General features: G+C 37.5%; 1 long non-coding RNA gene across 1 annotated transcript; it reads right to left on the bottom strand.

The window, feature by feature from the left end:
* Window positions 1-9034: 9034 nt before the first annotated feature.
* Window positions 9035-18834, bottom strand: LOC132910349 (uncharacterized). The gene is made up of 3 exons (XR_009658752.1): window positions 18753-18834; window positions 18498-18655; window positions 9035-9332 (listed from the first exon to the last, which is right to left on the bottom strand). It is a non-coding gene; the product is annotated as an uncharacterized LOC132910349 (long non-coding RNA).
* Window positions 18835-19189: the final 355 nt, after the last annotated feature.

Here is a 19189-nt window from a genome sequence, read left to right as displayed (position 1 = left end):
ACAAGAAATATATTTTTAGGATCAATCGAAGAATATTCCTTACCTTATGTTCACGAAATACTATACTACAACGCAGGAAGTCGATATATTGCAACTAACGATGAGAATAATCTTTCTTTAAATGTTTCATTAGCCGGCGAATTTCGTTTACAAGCATCGTAATCATACTGAAATATTTATCTCCCTAAACACAGCAGTTAGTTCGATTTTTCTAAAGTCTCAGTCGAATATATTCGATAGAAAAATTATTCTGAAAAATGAAGCAAAAAGTGCTTTGAGCTGTAAAATCTCCCGCGCCATACTTGCGGCTCACCCTTTATGTAGGTACTAGATGAAGAAAAATCGTTCACGATAGATGATCTCGCCGATTATTTTCACGCGGACTTAGTTTACGTGGACGATGTCGCAAGGATAAAGAAGATCGAGGAAATAAAAGAGGAACAATATAAAATACCAACAAGAAATCCGAAGAGATTAAAGAAGTAAATAAAAAAATCAAGAGACATAGAGGGAAGCGAAATTACGTGAAACAGGGACAAGGAGAGAGTGAGAGAGAGAGAAAGAGAAGAAAGGGGGAAACACGATGGCTCGAATAAAAAGCGATAAAATAATTAAGCTAGCGACTTAAACTGGCGTGGAGACTTGCATAATTTCACACGAAAGTGTCGATACTCGGTGCATGGCTTGTCAGAGAGGAAAGTTGACGTGGAGGGCTGTGGATAAAGAGAAGAGAACGACCACATAACCATAAACGAACGAGGATATAACGTGACGAGTTAGGTGTAATTTTAATTACGACGATACACGCAAACTCATACAAACATACTCGAATTATAATATTAATAAGCCATTTGGGGATTTATCAACCGACCGATCTAAATGAGAAAATAATTACGCACGATGCTTCTTAAAATTCACATCTCGCGCCATCCGTGTCTGATCTATCCACCTTATTTCACTTACGCGTTCGTATGAAAAACACACGCTTTTACCGGTGAGTTTATTCAAACCTTTCAACACAATCTTTCAAGAGAAGCATTCGGGGAGGCTATCTTTCTCAAAGAGTGCTTCAAGAACAGGAATATTCGTCTCGCTCGCCGCGTAATTTCTCACGAAATCGGTGAGATGGTGGAACAAAATCATGATGGCAAAAGAAAGAGAGAAAATAATGGGAGGGAACGACGGGATATAGGAAGGGGAAGAAAGAATCGGTCGGTTTCACGGCAAAGAGACAGGGGGGCAATTTGTTCGCTAAAAGGGAGAGCGTAATAATGCAATTATGCGCGAGCTACATACGCGGCTGGCGCGATTCTTATTAGCAGGCAATATTTTAATCCCAAATTGGATTTAATGATCCTGTAATTCGGGGCGAGTTGTTGTTGCTCGAGGGGTGCCCCTTCGTCCACTTTGTTCGAGACATTGAACGCCGCTTCCGTTGATCGAACCGTTCCACACGCTCTCTACGAAAAATGAAGAGACGCAGTCGCGGCACCAGAGAAACGTCTGGATCATACGGGCTCGACGTAAATTACGAACCGGTCAGATCCGACGTGCACATTTAGTCGCGATTATTGCACGGTAGAAATACATGATTATTTTAATATCGAAGGAAATGACGGTTTGCATCGAACATTTACGAAAACGCAGCTTTCTGAGATCGTTTACAGGTGTTCATCGAGGAATGTTCGAGGAAATCGAAGGCCGGCATGAATATTACAATGAGAGATAAAAGTATTCGTATAGTTGGAATGTACAGAAAACAACAAATATTTTTTAGAAAATTCTACTCATAGGATTCTTGGTTACCATAATTCTTTTCACCAAAAATCTCTTCATCTAACAGTCGTTTATATATGTATATATAATTTTTAGAAGAAGATAACAGTTTTACATAAATGTATCTACTTCGAATTCACGATTTTGCTTCGTAACCTGAATAAGATCGCGTCATGCTAATACTGTTACCTAATACTGTTCCTGTTTAATGAATATGAACTATTTTTTCATGACGTCACGTCCTCTTAATTATCCGAAGAACGCACTAAAATTTCAATTAATTTTTTACACAGAAGAAGTTGGTGATCAATATAACCACACGTATACTAACAATATATATAATAACAATAATTTAGGAAATGTATAAAATCTAAATACAGATTTGTTTCATCTATTAAACACTAAAATAGGTCCTTCGCTATAAATATTTTATATATTCTTCCACATTATATACATTCTGTACGTTTTTACATCCACAATCTAATAATCAGAACAAAGATCCTATTCCATTAAACGAATATGCCCATCCCTCGAATTGCAAAACAATATCACCCCTCGTCCAACAGCATAATTTCTCACCTGTAAAAATCGACAAACATCCTAAACGTGGTGCACAGAACAGAGAACAACAACGATAAGAAGAATCGCTTATTACACGTAATATCCGATGTGCAGCTGCACCAAGCAACCCTCTGATCTCTCACTTTTTTTCTCTGAAGTGCATTCATTTCGGCGAGAGATGTCGAGGGCGTGACGAGAGGATACGAAGCAGAGGCGAAGCTCAGAGTGGGGGAAAAAAACTGATTGCAGGTACCCACGAGCAGCACTCAATTCAGATAATGGAATGACTTGATCGCAGCGGCAGCTTCGTCTTCTCGCGCTCTCAAGGTACCTTTACCACGCCGGAATAAATTGGCCGCGCGGGCTGCGTCACTTCCAACGCCTACCAAACACGCTCCGCGAATAAATTTGTATCTCGGCTTCCTCTTTGCTCGTCCTTTTGTCGACCGTGCTTTCTCCATCCCGATATTAAATCGATCGACTTTGAATTCACCACGCTTCCGTGATAAACTAAACGAATTTTCATTCGTCACTTTACGAGAGATCATAAGAAATTTCAGCTCTATCAGCTATTTCAAGCAAAAATGCAGTTCTCGACGCGTATGTTTAACAGTAGGACCGATAGTTAATACTAGAACTAACACACCAGTCAACTTGACTGATTTTACAATTTTATTTTAAAATTCCTACTTCATGTTATATTTCTTCCGCAATGATGTAATGACTCTCGCAACGATAATTAAAGGAATAATATAATGAATTCTATTTTGTTTTTTATGTATTCAAATTTAAAATAATTCTGTATCAAGGCTATTTATACCAATAACAGTAAAAATGGTTGGCACTTGTCTAAGTGTAAAAGGATCCTGCAATCTGTTTATCGAAGCCCAATTAACCAGTTTCCTCGTTTTGTACAATTTGCCACACGCTTTTTAAATTTTCACTACTTATCATTCAATATGGTGATATCAGTTATCAGGAAAATTCCCGATCGATCGCTAGATCGCTAGATGCTAGCGCTAGAAATACCACATCAGTCAAAATGAGTGGCTCTACAATTTTATAAATGTGTCAACCCTCATTTAGGAATCCTAGATATATTAATAATATCAGAAATGTACTACATAACATGGGATTGGTCCTGTAAGAAAATAATAAATCAATAAATATAAAAATATTCCATTATTACGTATTTTTTAAAGACCAGACATTTTAACTTTGATAGCAACAGCTTCGTGTTAACTATCGGTAATTTTAGTGTTAACACGAAGCTATTTCTACCAAAACCAGTCAAAAATGACTGGTCTCTAAAAAATACGTAATAATAGAATACTTTTATTGTTAGAATTTAATCTTGCAGCTAAGATTAATAATCTGTGGAAGACACAATGTTTGTGTTAAAATAATATTCAGTGATGCTTATTAAACAGAACTACAGAACCTGATGTATATAAGTGAGTGATATAATTAACAAAGTATGGGAGAATTGTTGATTGTTGACCTGTTACTCTCAGACTAGACTTAGGTAGTAACCCATGATCCCTTAAGTACTTTGGACCCCACTCTCTATACAGTGATGAGTATGATCTGTGTAAGTGTCTTGTTCAAATGCCTGTGTGATGTTTATTAAACAGAATTACAGAACCTGATATATATAAGCGAGTGATATAATTAACAACGTATGGAGATTGTTAATTGTTGGCCAGTTACTCTTACACTAGACGTAGGTAGTAACACATGATCCCTTAAATACTTTGAACCCCACTCCCTATACAGTAATGACTATGACCTGTGTAAGTGTCCTGTTCAAATGCCTGTGTGAGTATCTGTGTAAGGGTACTTATGCCTATACGTGAAATATCGTTGTATTCCAACATTTATATTTATTGATTTATTTCTTACAGAAGGAATTCCATGTTATGTAGTACATCTTTGGTATTATTAATCCATCTGGGATCCCTAAACGAGGGTTGACGCTTTTATAAAATTGTAGAACAAATGATTTTGACTGCTGCGGTATTTCCAGTTTTAGCATCTAGCGATCTAGCGATCGATCGAGAATTTTCCTGATAACTGATATCATCATATCGAATGATACGTAGTAAAAATTTTAAAAACGTGTGGGAAGTTGTACAAAACGAGGAAACTGGTTAATTGGGCTTCAATAAACAGATTGTAGGACTCTTTTACATTTTGACTGGTATTGGCATAAATAGCCTTAATACAGAATTATTTTAAATTTGAATACATAAAAAACAAAATAAAATTTATTATATTATTCCTTTAGTTATCGTTGCGCAAGTCATTATATCATTGTGGAAAAAATATAACATGAAGTAAGAATTTTAAAATAAAATTGTAAAACCAGTCAATTTGATTGGTGTGGTAGTTCTAGTGTTAATCCTACGATATTGTACGAATAAATAATCTTCATACAATACCTGTTCTTATATCGTGGAACCTCACATATGCGTTTAATATGAATTATTATGAAATACTTTTCACATTCAAATCTTCACATTTCAATTTTCACATTCGAAACAATACCATACATATGCAATCTAAAAATACCTATCTGTCGATTTTAATGCCCCATTGTAAACGTGTCAAATAGATAAAGAACAATATGCCGATTGTCGACATTGTATGTATGGTTTCGCATATACGGTCTGATCAAAAAATAATGAAACTACTTTCCTTATAACTCATTGCCTGACTGGTAAAGTAAGTGTTCACTTGAGAGTAAAGCTATCGCGAGTTGTTCACGAGAGTACTTCTTGCAAGCGAATACCGCGTTGAGAGCGATTATTCGAGTCACTATCAGATTAGATAACCACTTTCAACGCAGCGTCCACTTGCAAGAAATGCTGTCAAAAGTAACTCACGGTAGATTTACTTTCGGATAGACGCGTACCTGTAACTTTGACAAAAACAAATGAATTATTACGATCTATGGATCTTATTGAAGTAATACGCACTTGTTAATTGATTTCATTGATATAAAGCAATTGTTAAATAAATGATCGCATGTTTGTGAAACAGAGATGCTGCATCACGACGTGGCAAGCAGCTCTTCAGGCAAACTGCACTGATCAATGAATTTTTAACAGCAAAGAAAATTGTAGTCGTTACTGTAATTCCTTATATTGCAACATTCATTTTCACACAATCCGAAACACTAAAAAGATTGCGATCAATCAAGCAAATATTGTAAAGAGTTAACAGAAAGTGTTAGTTACTTTAAGAAATAGGAAAAACGTTTCCATCGATGTACTTTTGAAACTTTCAAAAGGCACAATTTTGAAGAATATCGCGTTGCTTCTTAGAAATCTAGCATACAAAATTTTGCGTCGCTACTTTTTCTCAAGAATTTTATTTTTGGAGCTACGAGTATCCATTTTGGTCTGCTTCGTCGAGTAAAATCGGTTATTTAAATGGAAATTATCAGAGGCGTATTAAATTAGAACTCATTTTCTGGATGTGTTCAAACTAATGTTAGTAACGAGCTAAGTTGGATCGCAATTACGGGACTGCTGAAGAAAGTAACCATGCCAAAGACACGTTGAACTAGTTCTGTAAAAGGAGATGTTTAAAGAAAGATTGTAATTAACGAAGCATTAGCATGGTATTAAGAGTTCTGTTAAAATGTAAGAGAAACACTTAATATTCAAATGAATTTCAGGAAATGAATAAATAACGAAGGTCGAGATAAAAGTACTCTCCAAATTACTCTGAAGATCCTCGGCATGAATACCAGGATCTTACTTGTCAGCGCATGATCATTAATCAAATTAAATGAACTAGAATATATTATACACACATACATTTTAAATACGATTTACGAATATATTTCTTACATTTTCAAACACCATAAACACAGAATTGCTTCCAAATTTTTATTTCCAGCCGGTACAAACTTAAAATATTTGAATTAACGCTGATATAAGGACTTTCTCAAAATATTAGCAAGATTCAGATGTGGAAACGAGACCAAAGCAAGGGAATGCTGGAAATAAGAGAGAGAAAAAAGATGCAGGCTATGTAAAAGGAAAGAAGACCCGAGACACGTAATAGAATAATGCGAAATAACGGGAGGACCAAAGGACACAGAGAAAATACTAAACGAGACTGGAGAAGGACTAATGGAATTGAAAACAATAATAGAGAAGAGAAGGGCAATACAAGACGGGGAGGAACGACAATAAGGAAGCACAGCAAGGAGGCAAAAACCCAAAAGTTGCCATAATGGAGTGCAATATAACAGAGTGGATAAGAGAGGAGGTAGATATATAAGAAAAGAGTTTAGATAGATATAAGGGAGGAGGCAATAAGGTGATAACGTCATAAGACTGAGAGAATGTAGAAAGCGTGATAGGTAAACGAGATGTAAAACCGGAAGCTCGTCCAAAGCCGAAAAGCACGGACTAAGTAAAAATAAATAAAATAAATAAAATAAATAAATAAGGACTTTCTCTATAAATATTTCTCTATAATTATATGTATACCATAACATGTAAATATCTTTTGTTATATAATTATTCTTTTAAACGATGCTATACAAGACTGGATTATTTATATCAAAAAGGTGAGGACCTAATTCAGGATCTGCAATTAACCATATGATAAAACGATCATATCCAATAACCCAGAGTTAACAAAAGATGATTAAACGCGTGTTCTAATAGCAAAACGAGGAAACGAGAATCGAGGAGATGTATAAATCCGTTCCAATAACCGCGATATTTACGGTTAATAGATACGACTCGATCTCCAAGACTCGTACGTTTAATAAACGTAATTAGCTTCCGCTTTTATTGCGTGCCGTTCAGCCGACACTGCTACGAAGGCTGATTTCTCAAGGTCGAAAACATCGAGCTCAGTCGTTATTCACGATTACCAATAATAAATTCACCCATCACGAGCGTGCGTCTTGCGCAAGGGTTACCGGAGAGGATGGCGCGCGCGATATATCGATTTTCGCGAGGAGTTTAACCGTCGATGGTGATTAATTGTGCTAGCGTTTAATCTTTGCGCCGAGTTTTAAGAGATATTTCGTTTAACCGACCGGCCTTGAATTATTGCCTTGAAAATAATCGTTCCCTCTGTTCTTCTGTGTGCTTCACCACGAAGAAACATCATGCTGAACATGATAACCGCGTGACTTATCTTCATCTGGAATGAAGATTCCCCTAAGTTTCTTTTTCTTCGTAAAAAAAAGGGAGAAAATAAATTAGGGAAGATTTTCAAGGAAACGAATGACTTTTGAGTTTTGAACATTTTATTGGATGACTAGGTCATTAACTCGTCGAGTGCTAAATACGACTGAGTCACTATGTCCAAACGCATTAGTCAGCCTCATTTTTCAAGAAGCGAAAAATCTAGTTGGTTACTATGTAACCAAGAACCGCGGAAAAATGAAAGAGAAAATTTAATAAACTTTAATTTAATTACGTATTACAACTCTTACAGATATCATCCATTTAGTTTCATAATTTATTAAGTTATATGTTAGAATTTAATCTTAAAGTTAAGAATAATAGTCTGTGGAAGACACAATGTTTATGTTAAAATAATATTCAGTGATATTTATCCCTTAAATACTTTGAACCTCACTCTCTATACAATAATGAGTATGACCTGTGTAAGTGTCCTGTTCAAATGCCTGTGTGATGTTTATTAAACAAAACTACAGAACCTGATGTATATAAGCGAGTGATATAGTTAACAACGTATGGAAGAATTGATTGTTGGCCAGTTACTCTCAGACTAGACTTAGGTAGTAACCCATGATCCCTTAAGTACTTTAAACCCCACTCTCTATACAGTAATGAGTATGACCTGTTCAAATGCCTGTGTGATGTTTATTATATAGAACTACAGAACCTGATGTATATAAGCGAGTGATATAGTTAACAACGTATGGAAGAATTGTTGATTGTTACCCTCAGACTAGACTTAGGTAGTAAGCCATGATCCCTTAAATACTTTGAACCCCACTCTCTATACAGTAATGAGTATGACCTGTGTAAGTGTCCTATTCAATGCCTGTGTGATGTTTATTAAACAGAACTACAGAACCTGATGTATATAAGCGAGTGATATAGTTAACAACGTATGGAAGAACTGATTGTTGATTGTTACTCTCAGACTAGACGTAGATAGTAACCCATGATCCCTTAAGTACTTTAAACCCCACTCTCTATACAGTAATGAGTATGACCTGTTCAAATGCCTGTGTGATGTTTGTTAAACAGAACTACAGAACCTGATGTATATAAGCGAGTGATATAATTAACAACGTATGGAGATTGTTGATTGTTGGCCAGTTATTCTCAGACTAGACGTAGGTAGTGACCCATGATCCCTTAAATATTTTGAACCCCACTCTCTATACAGTAATGAGTATGACCTGTGTAAGTGTCCTGTTCAAATGCCTGTATGGGTGTCTGTGCAGTAGTATTTGTGCCTATGCGTGTAATATCGTTGTATTCCAACATTATAACTTCATCCTCTGTTACAATACGTCTTCATGATTTGGAAAATGGAACGAATTTTATGACAATAAACGTAGAGCATCGTTTTATAAACTGTAACAATGAACTGACTTCCAGTGACTACACCACTTCCAGCCCGTAATTTTTAGCAATATTATGTATCTACTCGCAATAATTTAGTAAATAATTTTATCCAGGAAAGATATTATCATATTTATGATTAAAATCGGTCTCAACGTTTCTCGGCCAGATTCTAGCCGTTCCATGGAAAAAGTCTGTAAATTCGATTAAAATACAGAAAAACAAGCAACGAATGTCAATTGGACGACATATATGTATAAATTTAGAAGTGAAAGTAGTATTTCCTCAGAGACACGTAAGCGTAGATAGCGATTAGTTAGTTTCATGTTTCTCGCGAAGGCGTTAGAGCAAACACAAGATCGCAGTTGGCATTCGATTACCGGCAGACTTGATGGCTCGTTACTGCCTCCGGTGTGGGAGCTGGAATTGAAAACGTTACCTTTAACACCCTGTAAGCTCAATTTCGTTCGTGTGATGGTGCAATCGATAAGCGATTGCCGGACTAATGCAAGCTTCGTTCACATAACAACCATATAAATTGGTGCTTTCATCGACTACGAGAATTCGTTTCATTTTGATTATTAAACAAAATTTAAAAAAAGGTTTCAAAACACACAAATATATCATAGTAATTTAATATACAGTTTGAAGTATAAGCATAAACCTAAAATTAAGCGGAACCACGATTTTTCGAGGGTGATTTTAATGATTGTTCATAAGCTAAATCGCGGGGCGTCCGCGCGGCATGAGGAATAGTCGCGATTCATCACGCTGGAACGGGTGAGAATGGACGGAGGAAAGAGATAAGTAATCGTAGAGCTTAAAAAGTGCGCCACGGCGCGGCGATGGCGGACGAAACGATCTAACGCCGGCTTAACTACATAAGTACATCTTTCTTTTACGTTGCTCGCGAACAGAGCCTGCAGCCTCTCGCCACCTTCGTCCTTCGTTAAGCCCTTATTTCTCTCCTTTCACCTATCCGATCGTGCCTTCTTCTACCCCCTTGCGTGGCCGTCCCACTCCCGGAATTCTTTTTCATCCATCCTTTTTCATACCATTCACTCTATCTTCTATCATAGTCTTCGGCAAGTTATGTTTCTCATACGGGAACGACTAGTTAAGTTATCGCGGATCTTCTACAAGCGGAAAATTAAGATTAAGCGGAACCAACCACGATATTGATTTTCCACGGATGAATCTTCCTATTCTTTTTATATTTGTTGGTTTCCCAATTTATTTGGTTTCATCACTTTCCTACCTTTTCCAGCGAAATATACCGATATTTTCATCGTCGACACTCTTCTTCCTTTCGTCGGCGTCTTCCCACTTTCCCTTTGGAAGCCCGTACCTTGGGATTCTGTTTATCCCTCAACCCCCAGGATTTTCCTCTTGTACCCTATTATTCCGCGGTGGACAGCTTCCCGCGCGTTTCTTCAATTTCTAAATTTTTCTCTCGCAGCCCACGCCGTTTTCTTCCTCTCGCGCGCTCCCTTCTTTGTCTCTCCAATGAAGAAGCTCCTCAGCAACCTCTTCACCACCTCTTCTACCCCCTTCTCTCTCTTCGTCCTCCCTTTCTTTTCCCTCCAGTGTTCGCTGCAGCCCGTACTAGACTCGTTCTCTCCTCGTTCCAACAACCTCCTCCCTGTCTTCCTTTCTCCGTGATCCTCCTTTCCTCCTCTCTCTTTCTCGAGCGTTCGCGCCGCCTTTCTGCGTTACGGTACGATCCGGCAGAGCCGCGCCGCTGGCGGCACGGAAAAAAGGCGGCCCTAAAAGAACTTCATATTTTTTATGCTCTGACAGCGACTTGGGTGGTCCAAAATGGCCGCCAATGATGTAATATAGTGCTCTCGCGCCGACTATCCCACCACGGAGACGTCACGGCAACCTATATAGAGGTAAAGCTTCTCTTTCTCTTCCTCTTTCCATTTCTCGTTCTCTTTCTCTTTCTCTTTCTCTCCTTCGTGTTATTATCTCCCTCTCTGTATTGTTTCTTCTTCCTCTAACAACCTTTGCCCCCTTCCGCCTCCGCTCGGCTTCACGGAGACCGCGGCACACCTAAACCCTTAACCACCTACTTCTAACCGCACGGGTTCCTCGGATCCCATTGCCGGCCTCTCCCGGGGCATGTAATTACTCGACGGACGATGTCTTTCGGCCCTTTTGCTCCTCGACCGTATTACCTTCTTCGGCCGCGCTCAGCCGCATGGCCAAAGCTGTCGCGCGGACAACACACCGGATCGCGTGGCCTTTTTTCCCTCGACCTGATCACGAGTTTACTCTACTCTCAGGGGTGAGTTTGTGAAATTGTAAAAAGTGCGACTTTAGAGGGGCAAGTAAACTGTGGAGAGGTGCAAGGGTTAAATTTCAAAAATTGAACCTGAACTTTCTTTCTTTCTTCTTTCTTATTGACTTAGGATTAAATGTGTTGTTTGACTTGAAATTATTCTATAACCATGAAAGATTACAGTGGGAAAATGCCTGCTTTGTTTTGGAAACTATAGAATTATCTTATTATTTTATACGAGTGTTTTAATTTCGTTACTGTGGGATCTCACGCAGGATTATTTAATTCGTCGATACTTCCGGTCACCAGACACCGATAATAAAATGCATTTATTTTACATCCATGTAGATATAGTTAAGAGCTATTAGGATTATCGTTATCCAATGAAAAATTCATTAAGTTTTTCAGTTAAGAGCACCAGCGATAGGCAGGAAATCGAAAGAAGAATATTTTCATTAGAGTTTTCTCATGTGTTTAAAATAATCAAAATTTTCATTTGGAAACTTCAAATTGATACATCGATATCGAACTTCCCACTGTCGTTCAAGCTTCCGTGCTACAATTATCCTCTGTCGCTTGAGGCCGCGTCGTAATGGCGGCGAAGCCCTGGGGAAAGTTCGACACTTCCCTCGCCATATATTTATGAACGCATTGTGCCTTTTATCATTACGAAACGAACGAGTTTATCCAGTTACTTGCTGTCAACAGCAAAGGAATTAACTCTGAAAAATACTACGAAGCATATTTTCACCAGAGATAATCGACTCGTCTTTCCACTTTGTTTACGATCCTCGACTACACACGTGCAGCAACAGGCGACGCTGTAGAAACGACACAACGAACGTAGAGCCCGCCTTTTCGCCTAATCTCAAAGAAAATCTGGCAAACCGTCCTGAGAGCACAGGTACCTCAGGTCCAAAGTACCACGCGATATTTAACACAGAAAGTATCGAACCTGGAAACTGATACTAGGACGATTCGTCACGCGGCACAGTTAAAAGAACCGCACGTTTCCCTCAGGTAACATTCCAAAAACTCAAGTCAAGTCCGATGTCTCGCGATCGGTTCGTCGCTTTAAATATTATGACTTCGCCATTCGTCACGCCGAAGAATTTGTTGGACGAGCAACAGGCCGATTTTCCCATGGTCCTAATTCTGAAAGGAAATTGTAAACGTAACAAATTTGACGATCGGCATATCTTTTTTAACCGATCGATCTTTGGCTGGATTTTTCCAGTTCTTGGCCATCTTCGATTATAATACGTTTTCGTAGTCTTTGAGCTAATTAATTAAAAAATAATTAAATTTTTTAAATGTTACATTTTATAAAATGGATATGATTTCCTAACAACGAATCTGAAGTTATAATAATACGACAACTTGATGATACAGGTTTCTACTTATACAGACCAAATCACTATAGCGTCATATACATATATAAATTATTAACATACATGTGTACAACGTTGTAGTAAGAAACTTTACTGTTAGAATTCGCTCATACCTCTCACTTTTACCAAAGAAGCGAAAAGTATTAAAAGTATCAAATTTTCCTAACCAAATGGATCGATACATACGAAATTTCATTTCGCTTCGAGGATTAAATTGAAAGGGACAATTCTATCATTATCGAAACTTGTTCTAACATTAATTATCAACTATTGAGTAACTAAGTGATTGCGGATTGTGTCAATACGTGGTCTTAGCACATTCTTTTGTTTTGTCAACGTATTCGAAGCACCTATATTGTTTTCTTGTTGTTTGGACTTCCACCTTTAATTTAGTAAAAAAATGTATCGATTAGATATTTAGTTTCGTTTTTATCCCAATTTAAAAATGGAAGAACAAGACGCGCATTTCAGACATATTTTATTGTATTATTTCCGAAAAGGCAAGAACGCATCACAAGCACATAAGAAGTTACGTGCCGTATATGGGAATGAAGCCTTGAAAGAAAGGCAGTGTCAAAATTAGTTTGCCAAATTTCGTTCTGGTGATTTTTCACTGAAAAATGCTCAACGATCTGGCAATCCAGTTGAAGTTAATGAGACCCATATCAAGGCCATTATCGATTCAGATCGTCATAGCACAGCGCGTGAGATTGCAGAGAAGCTCAATGTATCGCATACGTGCATTGAAAAAAAATTAAAACAGCTTGGCTATGTCAAGGAACTCGATTTATGGGCCCCTCATCAGCTTAAGGCAATTCATTTGACGCAGCGCATTAGCATCTGCGATTCGCTTCTGAAACGCAACGAAATTGATCCATTTCTGAAACGACTGATTACTGGCGACCAAAAGTGGATAGTTTATAACAACGTTAATGGGAAAAGATCGTGGGTAATGCAAGACGAACCAGCCCAGACGACACCAAAAGCTGAGATTCACCAAAAAAAGATTATGCCGTCAGTTTGGTGGGATTATAAAGGAATTCTGTACTTTGAACTCTTACCAAGAAACCAAACGATTAATTCAGACGTGTACGTTCAACGACTCGCCAAATTGAGCGATGCAGTTGAAGAAAAGCGGCCAGAATTGGCAAATCTTAAGGGTGTTGTTTTTCAGCATGATAATACAAAGCCCCACACGTCTTTTGTCACTCGCCAAAAATTATTGGAACTTAGGTTGGGATGTGTTGTCACGTCCACCATATAGCCCTGACCTTGCGTCTTCAGATTACCATTTATTTCGTTCCATGCGGAACTCCTTAAATGGTAAAATTCTTAATGACGCTGATGATGTAAGTTTTATGAACAAGGAATTATGACACTGCCTGAAAGATGGCAACGAACAATACCTAATTGAACAAAGTTATATTTTTAAGCAAAAATTTGGAATTTTTATTTAAAATATGCAATCACTTAGTTGTCAATCAATATATACGCTACTATATTAAACAAGGAGCCTTGGAATATCCAACAAATACAGGAAACGGTAGTTCATAAAATTAAAGAATTCTCTATGATCATAAAAGAATAATCGTGAGACCTCCATAGTTATAATTTCATCGCGAGTGAACGCGATTTCTCGAACCGAGGAAACGGAAGAAACGACGGTTCACAGAGCAATATGAACGGTGAAAGAGGATAATCGTGACAACTTTCTTCATTTCAGGATCATCGATCATCCAGTTCGAAGTAAACACCGCGAAAGAAGAAATTCTCGATGCTGGACAACGTTAATATCAAGATGGGAGAACGTGGAGCGGTTTCTGCTGATCAGAGTGGTTATTGTTCTTGCACGATGTCGCTATGTTACCAGCGAAAACAGCTACTTCTGGGATAATCCGGCGAAGAAGCAAGCTACGTCCGAATCATTGAAGCACCACCATTTGCGCCGGATCACTAATTCCACGCCCATTCTATGCTTTACTGCTGGTCGACCGATGGATTCAGGATATTTCTACAAGCAACGTTTGGGAAATCTTCCAGAGAACGGAAACCGATATTTCTGACGACCGTTTGCGGTTTCAGCGGCTCGTTTCTCACCAGGAAACGGCTGCTTACCGACAGATTTTTGATGAGTTCGATCCACGAAAGTCCAGCCATTGGTCAATTTGAGAGATTGTTACAGATACAGAAACTTCTTTTATATTTTTTGCTCCTGTCTTGTCCTTCAAAACTCTTTATATATATGTATATAGTACATACAATATTTTTTTCATTCTTAATTCTATACTTTTTCAACCCTAGTGCATTCTTTGAGTCGCTCTAAAATGGATCATTTCAATCACCTAATCGTGTTTTTCCTATTTGTGAGAAATGATTTAAATTTGAGTTAGTTTTATGAACTTAAAGGATTCTTTTAGACTGTGAAAAGAATTATTTTCTGTTAATTGTTAATGGTAGAAACACTTTCTCAAACAGTTTTGCAAAGAAGACACAAAGGGCTAAAATTTCAAATTAGTTTCATTAAAGACTTTTATCATTTAGTTAATTAACAATCTATAAAAATACACATAACATCGAGTACGGAATGGTTAAGTATAAGCATGCTAAAGTATTTCTTAAAACGTTAAAAACAACGGTGAAATTTGAAGAAAAATGAAAATTCAAAGACCATAATACAAAATTGGGATACCTATAACAGAGACCATAATGTGTTAAAAAGGGAAGTTGGTAAATAAAATATGTTCTCTGATATTGTTTTCTTGTATATGGTATAAAGTTGAATAAAATGGTTTTGAAATGTTCTTGTTATTAAGAAAGCACTATTAAAGTATTAGCAGTGAATCGTTGGCAGCCATTTATGCGAAGTCCTACCAATGCTTCTTACCTCCTTGTACCGGCCAGTTGTCCCCGTTTTCACAAAGAACTTTATTCAATAACGCAATTAAGACCACGGCAATGGAACGTTCGCGTGTAACGATCGAATTAAGCGCAACGAAACGTTCTCGGTCCAAAACTAAGTACTCCTCAACCGTAATGCATTTCGGATTGCAAGTTTCTAAATAAGAAGTTGAGTCGCGTGAAACCTTCGTTAAAAATCCCATTTGTTCCTAGTACTTCGGTGTAAACCATAGTGATTAAAATGATTTATTTCTTCGTTTATATTGTAATCACAGTATCCTTCGATATTCTGTAGCTAAGATAGTATTCCATTTATCTAAACCCATTGAAGAACAGACAGTTCGTAGAATAGTAGCAGTTCACTGATCTTCCACGCTACTTTCACACAAGTTCACGTTCGGTTGAGTGATCTCAGCCTAAAGGAATCTGTTTAAACATGCGGACAATTGAATTCTCTTCTAGGTTTCTATAGAAAACCGCTCCTAATATTTTTTACGTGAAAATTCACACAAACTATTTTAAACGTCCAAGCTTCAAACTCACATTTACAATTCATATGCTTATCGAGTAACCTGCGAACAATGATTGGCTACGTAAAAACGCATAGATAGAGATGAAAGAGTTTAACACTAGAACTAGCACAAATTGACTGGTTCTACAATTTTATTTTAAAATTCCTAATTCATGTTATATTTTTCTTCCACAATGCTGTAATGACTTTCGTGGCGATAACTAAAAGAATAATATAATGAATTTTATTTTGCTTTTTATGTATTCAAACTGAAAATAATTTCGTATCAAGGCTACTTATACCAATATCAGTCAAAATACCTGATACTTGTCAAAGTGTAAAGGGGTCCTGCAATGTGTTTATCGTTTTCACTCGTTTTCAAAATTTGTACTGCGTATCATTCGGTATGGTGATATCAGTTATCAGGAAAATTCCCGATCGATCGCTAGATCGCTAGAAATACCACAGTAATCAAAATGACTGGTTCTACAATTTTATTTTAAAATTCCTAATTCATGTTATATTTTTCTTCCACGACGCTGTAATGACTTTCGTGGTGATAACTAAAAGAATAATATAATGAATTTTATTTTGCTTTTTATGTATTCAAACTGAAAATAATTTCGTATCAAGGCTACTTATACCAATATCAGTCAAAATATCTGGTACTTGTCAAAGTGTAAAGGGGTCCTGCAATGTGTTTATCGTTTTGTACAACTTGCCACACGTTTTCAAAATTTGTACTGCGTATCATTCGGTATGGTGATATCAGTTATCAGGAAAATTCCCGATCGATCGCTAGATCGCTAGATGCTAGCGCTAGAAATACCACAGTAATCAAAATGACTGGTTCTACAATTTTATTTTAAAATTCCTAATTCATGTTATATTTTTCTTCCACAACGCTGTAATGACTTTCGTGACGATAACTAAAAGAATAATATAATGAATTTTATTTTGCTTTTTATGTATTCAAACTGAAAATAATTTCGTATCAAGCCTACTTATACACCAGTCAAAATACCTGGTACTTGTCAAAGTGTAAAGGGGTCCTGCAATGTGTTTATCGTTTTCACACAAACTATTTTAAACGTCCAAGCTTCAAACTCACATTTACAATTCATATGCTTATCGAGTAACCTGCGAACAATGATTGGCTACGTAAAAACGCATAGATAGAGATGAAAGAGTTTAACACTAGAACTAGCACAAATTGACTGGTTTTACAATTTTATTTTAAAATTCCTAATTCATGTTAAATGAAAATTTGTACTGCGTATCATTCGGTATGGTGATATCAGTTATCAGGAAAATTCCCGATCGATCGCTAGATCGCTAGAAATACCACAGTAATCAAAATGACTGTTTCTACAATTTTATAAATGTGTCAACCCTCGTTTAGGGATCCTAGATGGATTAACAATACCAAAAATGTACTGCACAACATGGAATTCCTTCTGTAAGAAATAAATCAATAATTATAAAAATATTCTATTATTACATATTTTAAAGACCAGTCATTTTGACTATCTTTGGTAGAAATAGCTTTGTGTTAACAAACGCGCACTCGAGTATACAATACCTAAACTATCATTCCGCTGAAGAAAACTTGTATAATCAAAAAATTCCACTGTATCAATATGTAGAACTATACTTACCCTAATCGAGGACAGTCGGCATCTTCTTCGTCCTTGCTTATCAATTTCAACGCGCATTCGTAACTCGCTTGAAGAACACACAGGCGAAGGAACACGATACGAAGGAAACACACAGCAACGATAATAGGGAACAAGAGACGATGCAAGTGTTCGCGGCGGTTTCAATCTCTGTCGGGATCGGTATTAATATTTATCGAGCGTTTTCGAGGCGCAGTAAATATGGAGCGAAGCCGTGGTGCGGCGCGTACGATAATTTCATTGCTTAATTCGAGCGCGCCGAGCATCTGGCCCAGAGGGTCGAGCGAAGAGGGCGCAGAAAATCGGCCAACGCCACGCGTGCTCGTTCGTTTTTCGTGGCCGCGAAATCACCAGGCCCTCGCTGAGGATACCCGATGGCTGTAAACAATCGTTTCGTACCGGCCGAAAAATATTACGTCTTCATGGACACCGAGGTTACGCGGTTGGTATAATTTCGTGATTAAACTCCTTCTGCCATGCTGTGTGTGCGTGGCCGTTCGCCTGTTTCCTCTCTACATATGCGTTTATCCTGTATCGACGATAAGGAAAGAGAAACGGCAGAAAGGTAGCGGAAGAGAGACAAAAAAGAGGGTGAAGAAGAAGAAGGGGGAACGCGAAGGCCGTGGATCGATCGATGATAATGATCCCGTTGATGATAGCTCGCTCGTTATTATACGCGTCTCATCGGTTAAACGAAAGAGGAAAGACGTACCTATAAAGAGATGCAAAAGGAAGAGAAAGAAGAAAAAAGGAAGGGAGAGTGGGATAAGAGGTGCGTTCGTGTTTTAAGAGCTGGAAGCGATTGGTCGACGCCATTACTCACACCGTTTGCGCCTGCCACATGGCTCGATGGATCTTTTCTTCTCCACTCGAGCCCCTGTTCCACTTTCTTCCTTCTTCTTTTGAGTTTGTAACTTGCACTTTCACGGGTATCCGATGTGCATGATTATTAGGCTACGTGCGTGCATTTATTGTCACGTGTGCTGGAATGAAAAAGTTATGGAAGTTTGTTAGATAAATGGATAGTGTCGGATAGTGTTGGATAGAATTTATATTATTTATTACATTAATACGCTGTACCTCTGATCTTTTATATCGTTGCATTATATACTTCTACGTATTAACACGAGTTAACTTCGTATTAATCCTTTGTACTCCTATGACTCGACATCAGTTTTTATCTCAGGAGCTCCTTTGTCGAGTCTCACTCAACATTCTCTTGGATGTCCACTTATTTTTGTGAAACGTGCAAAGGAAAAGCAGAAGTTGTTTCAAGATATATCATAAGTTTAAAAATTACAAAATACAACAATAGTGTGAATAGAACTGGTATTTAAGTGAATTCCTTCTTCCCTTGTTTATTTAAATTGTCTTATCTTTTAGTTAAACTAAATTTCAAATAAAACACTTAAAAACGTTGGGAGCTGCTGCTAACGAAATTGAAATAAAATTCAGAGTGCAAGGGGTTAAAGGAACCAAGTATGCCGTGTTTGAAGTATCCTTTCCTTCATCTAGAA

This window comes from Bombus pascuorum, chromosome 9, assembly GCF_905332965.1.
Source record: "Bombus pascuorum chromosome 9, iyBomPasc1.1, whole genome shotgun sequence".
NCBI classification, from domain to species: Eukaryota; Metazoa; Arthropoda; class Insecta; order Hymenoptera; family Apidae; genus Bombus; species Bombus pascuorum.
Note: the sequence above shows the minus strand (reverse complement) of the source record. Positions and strands in the feature narration are given on the sequence as shown.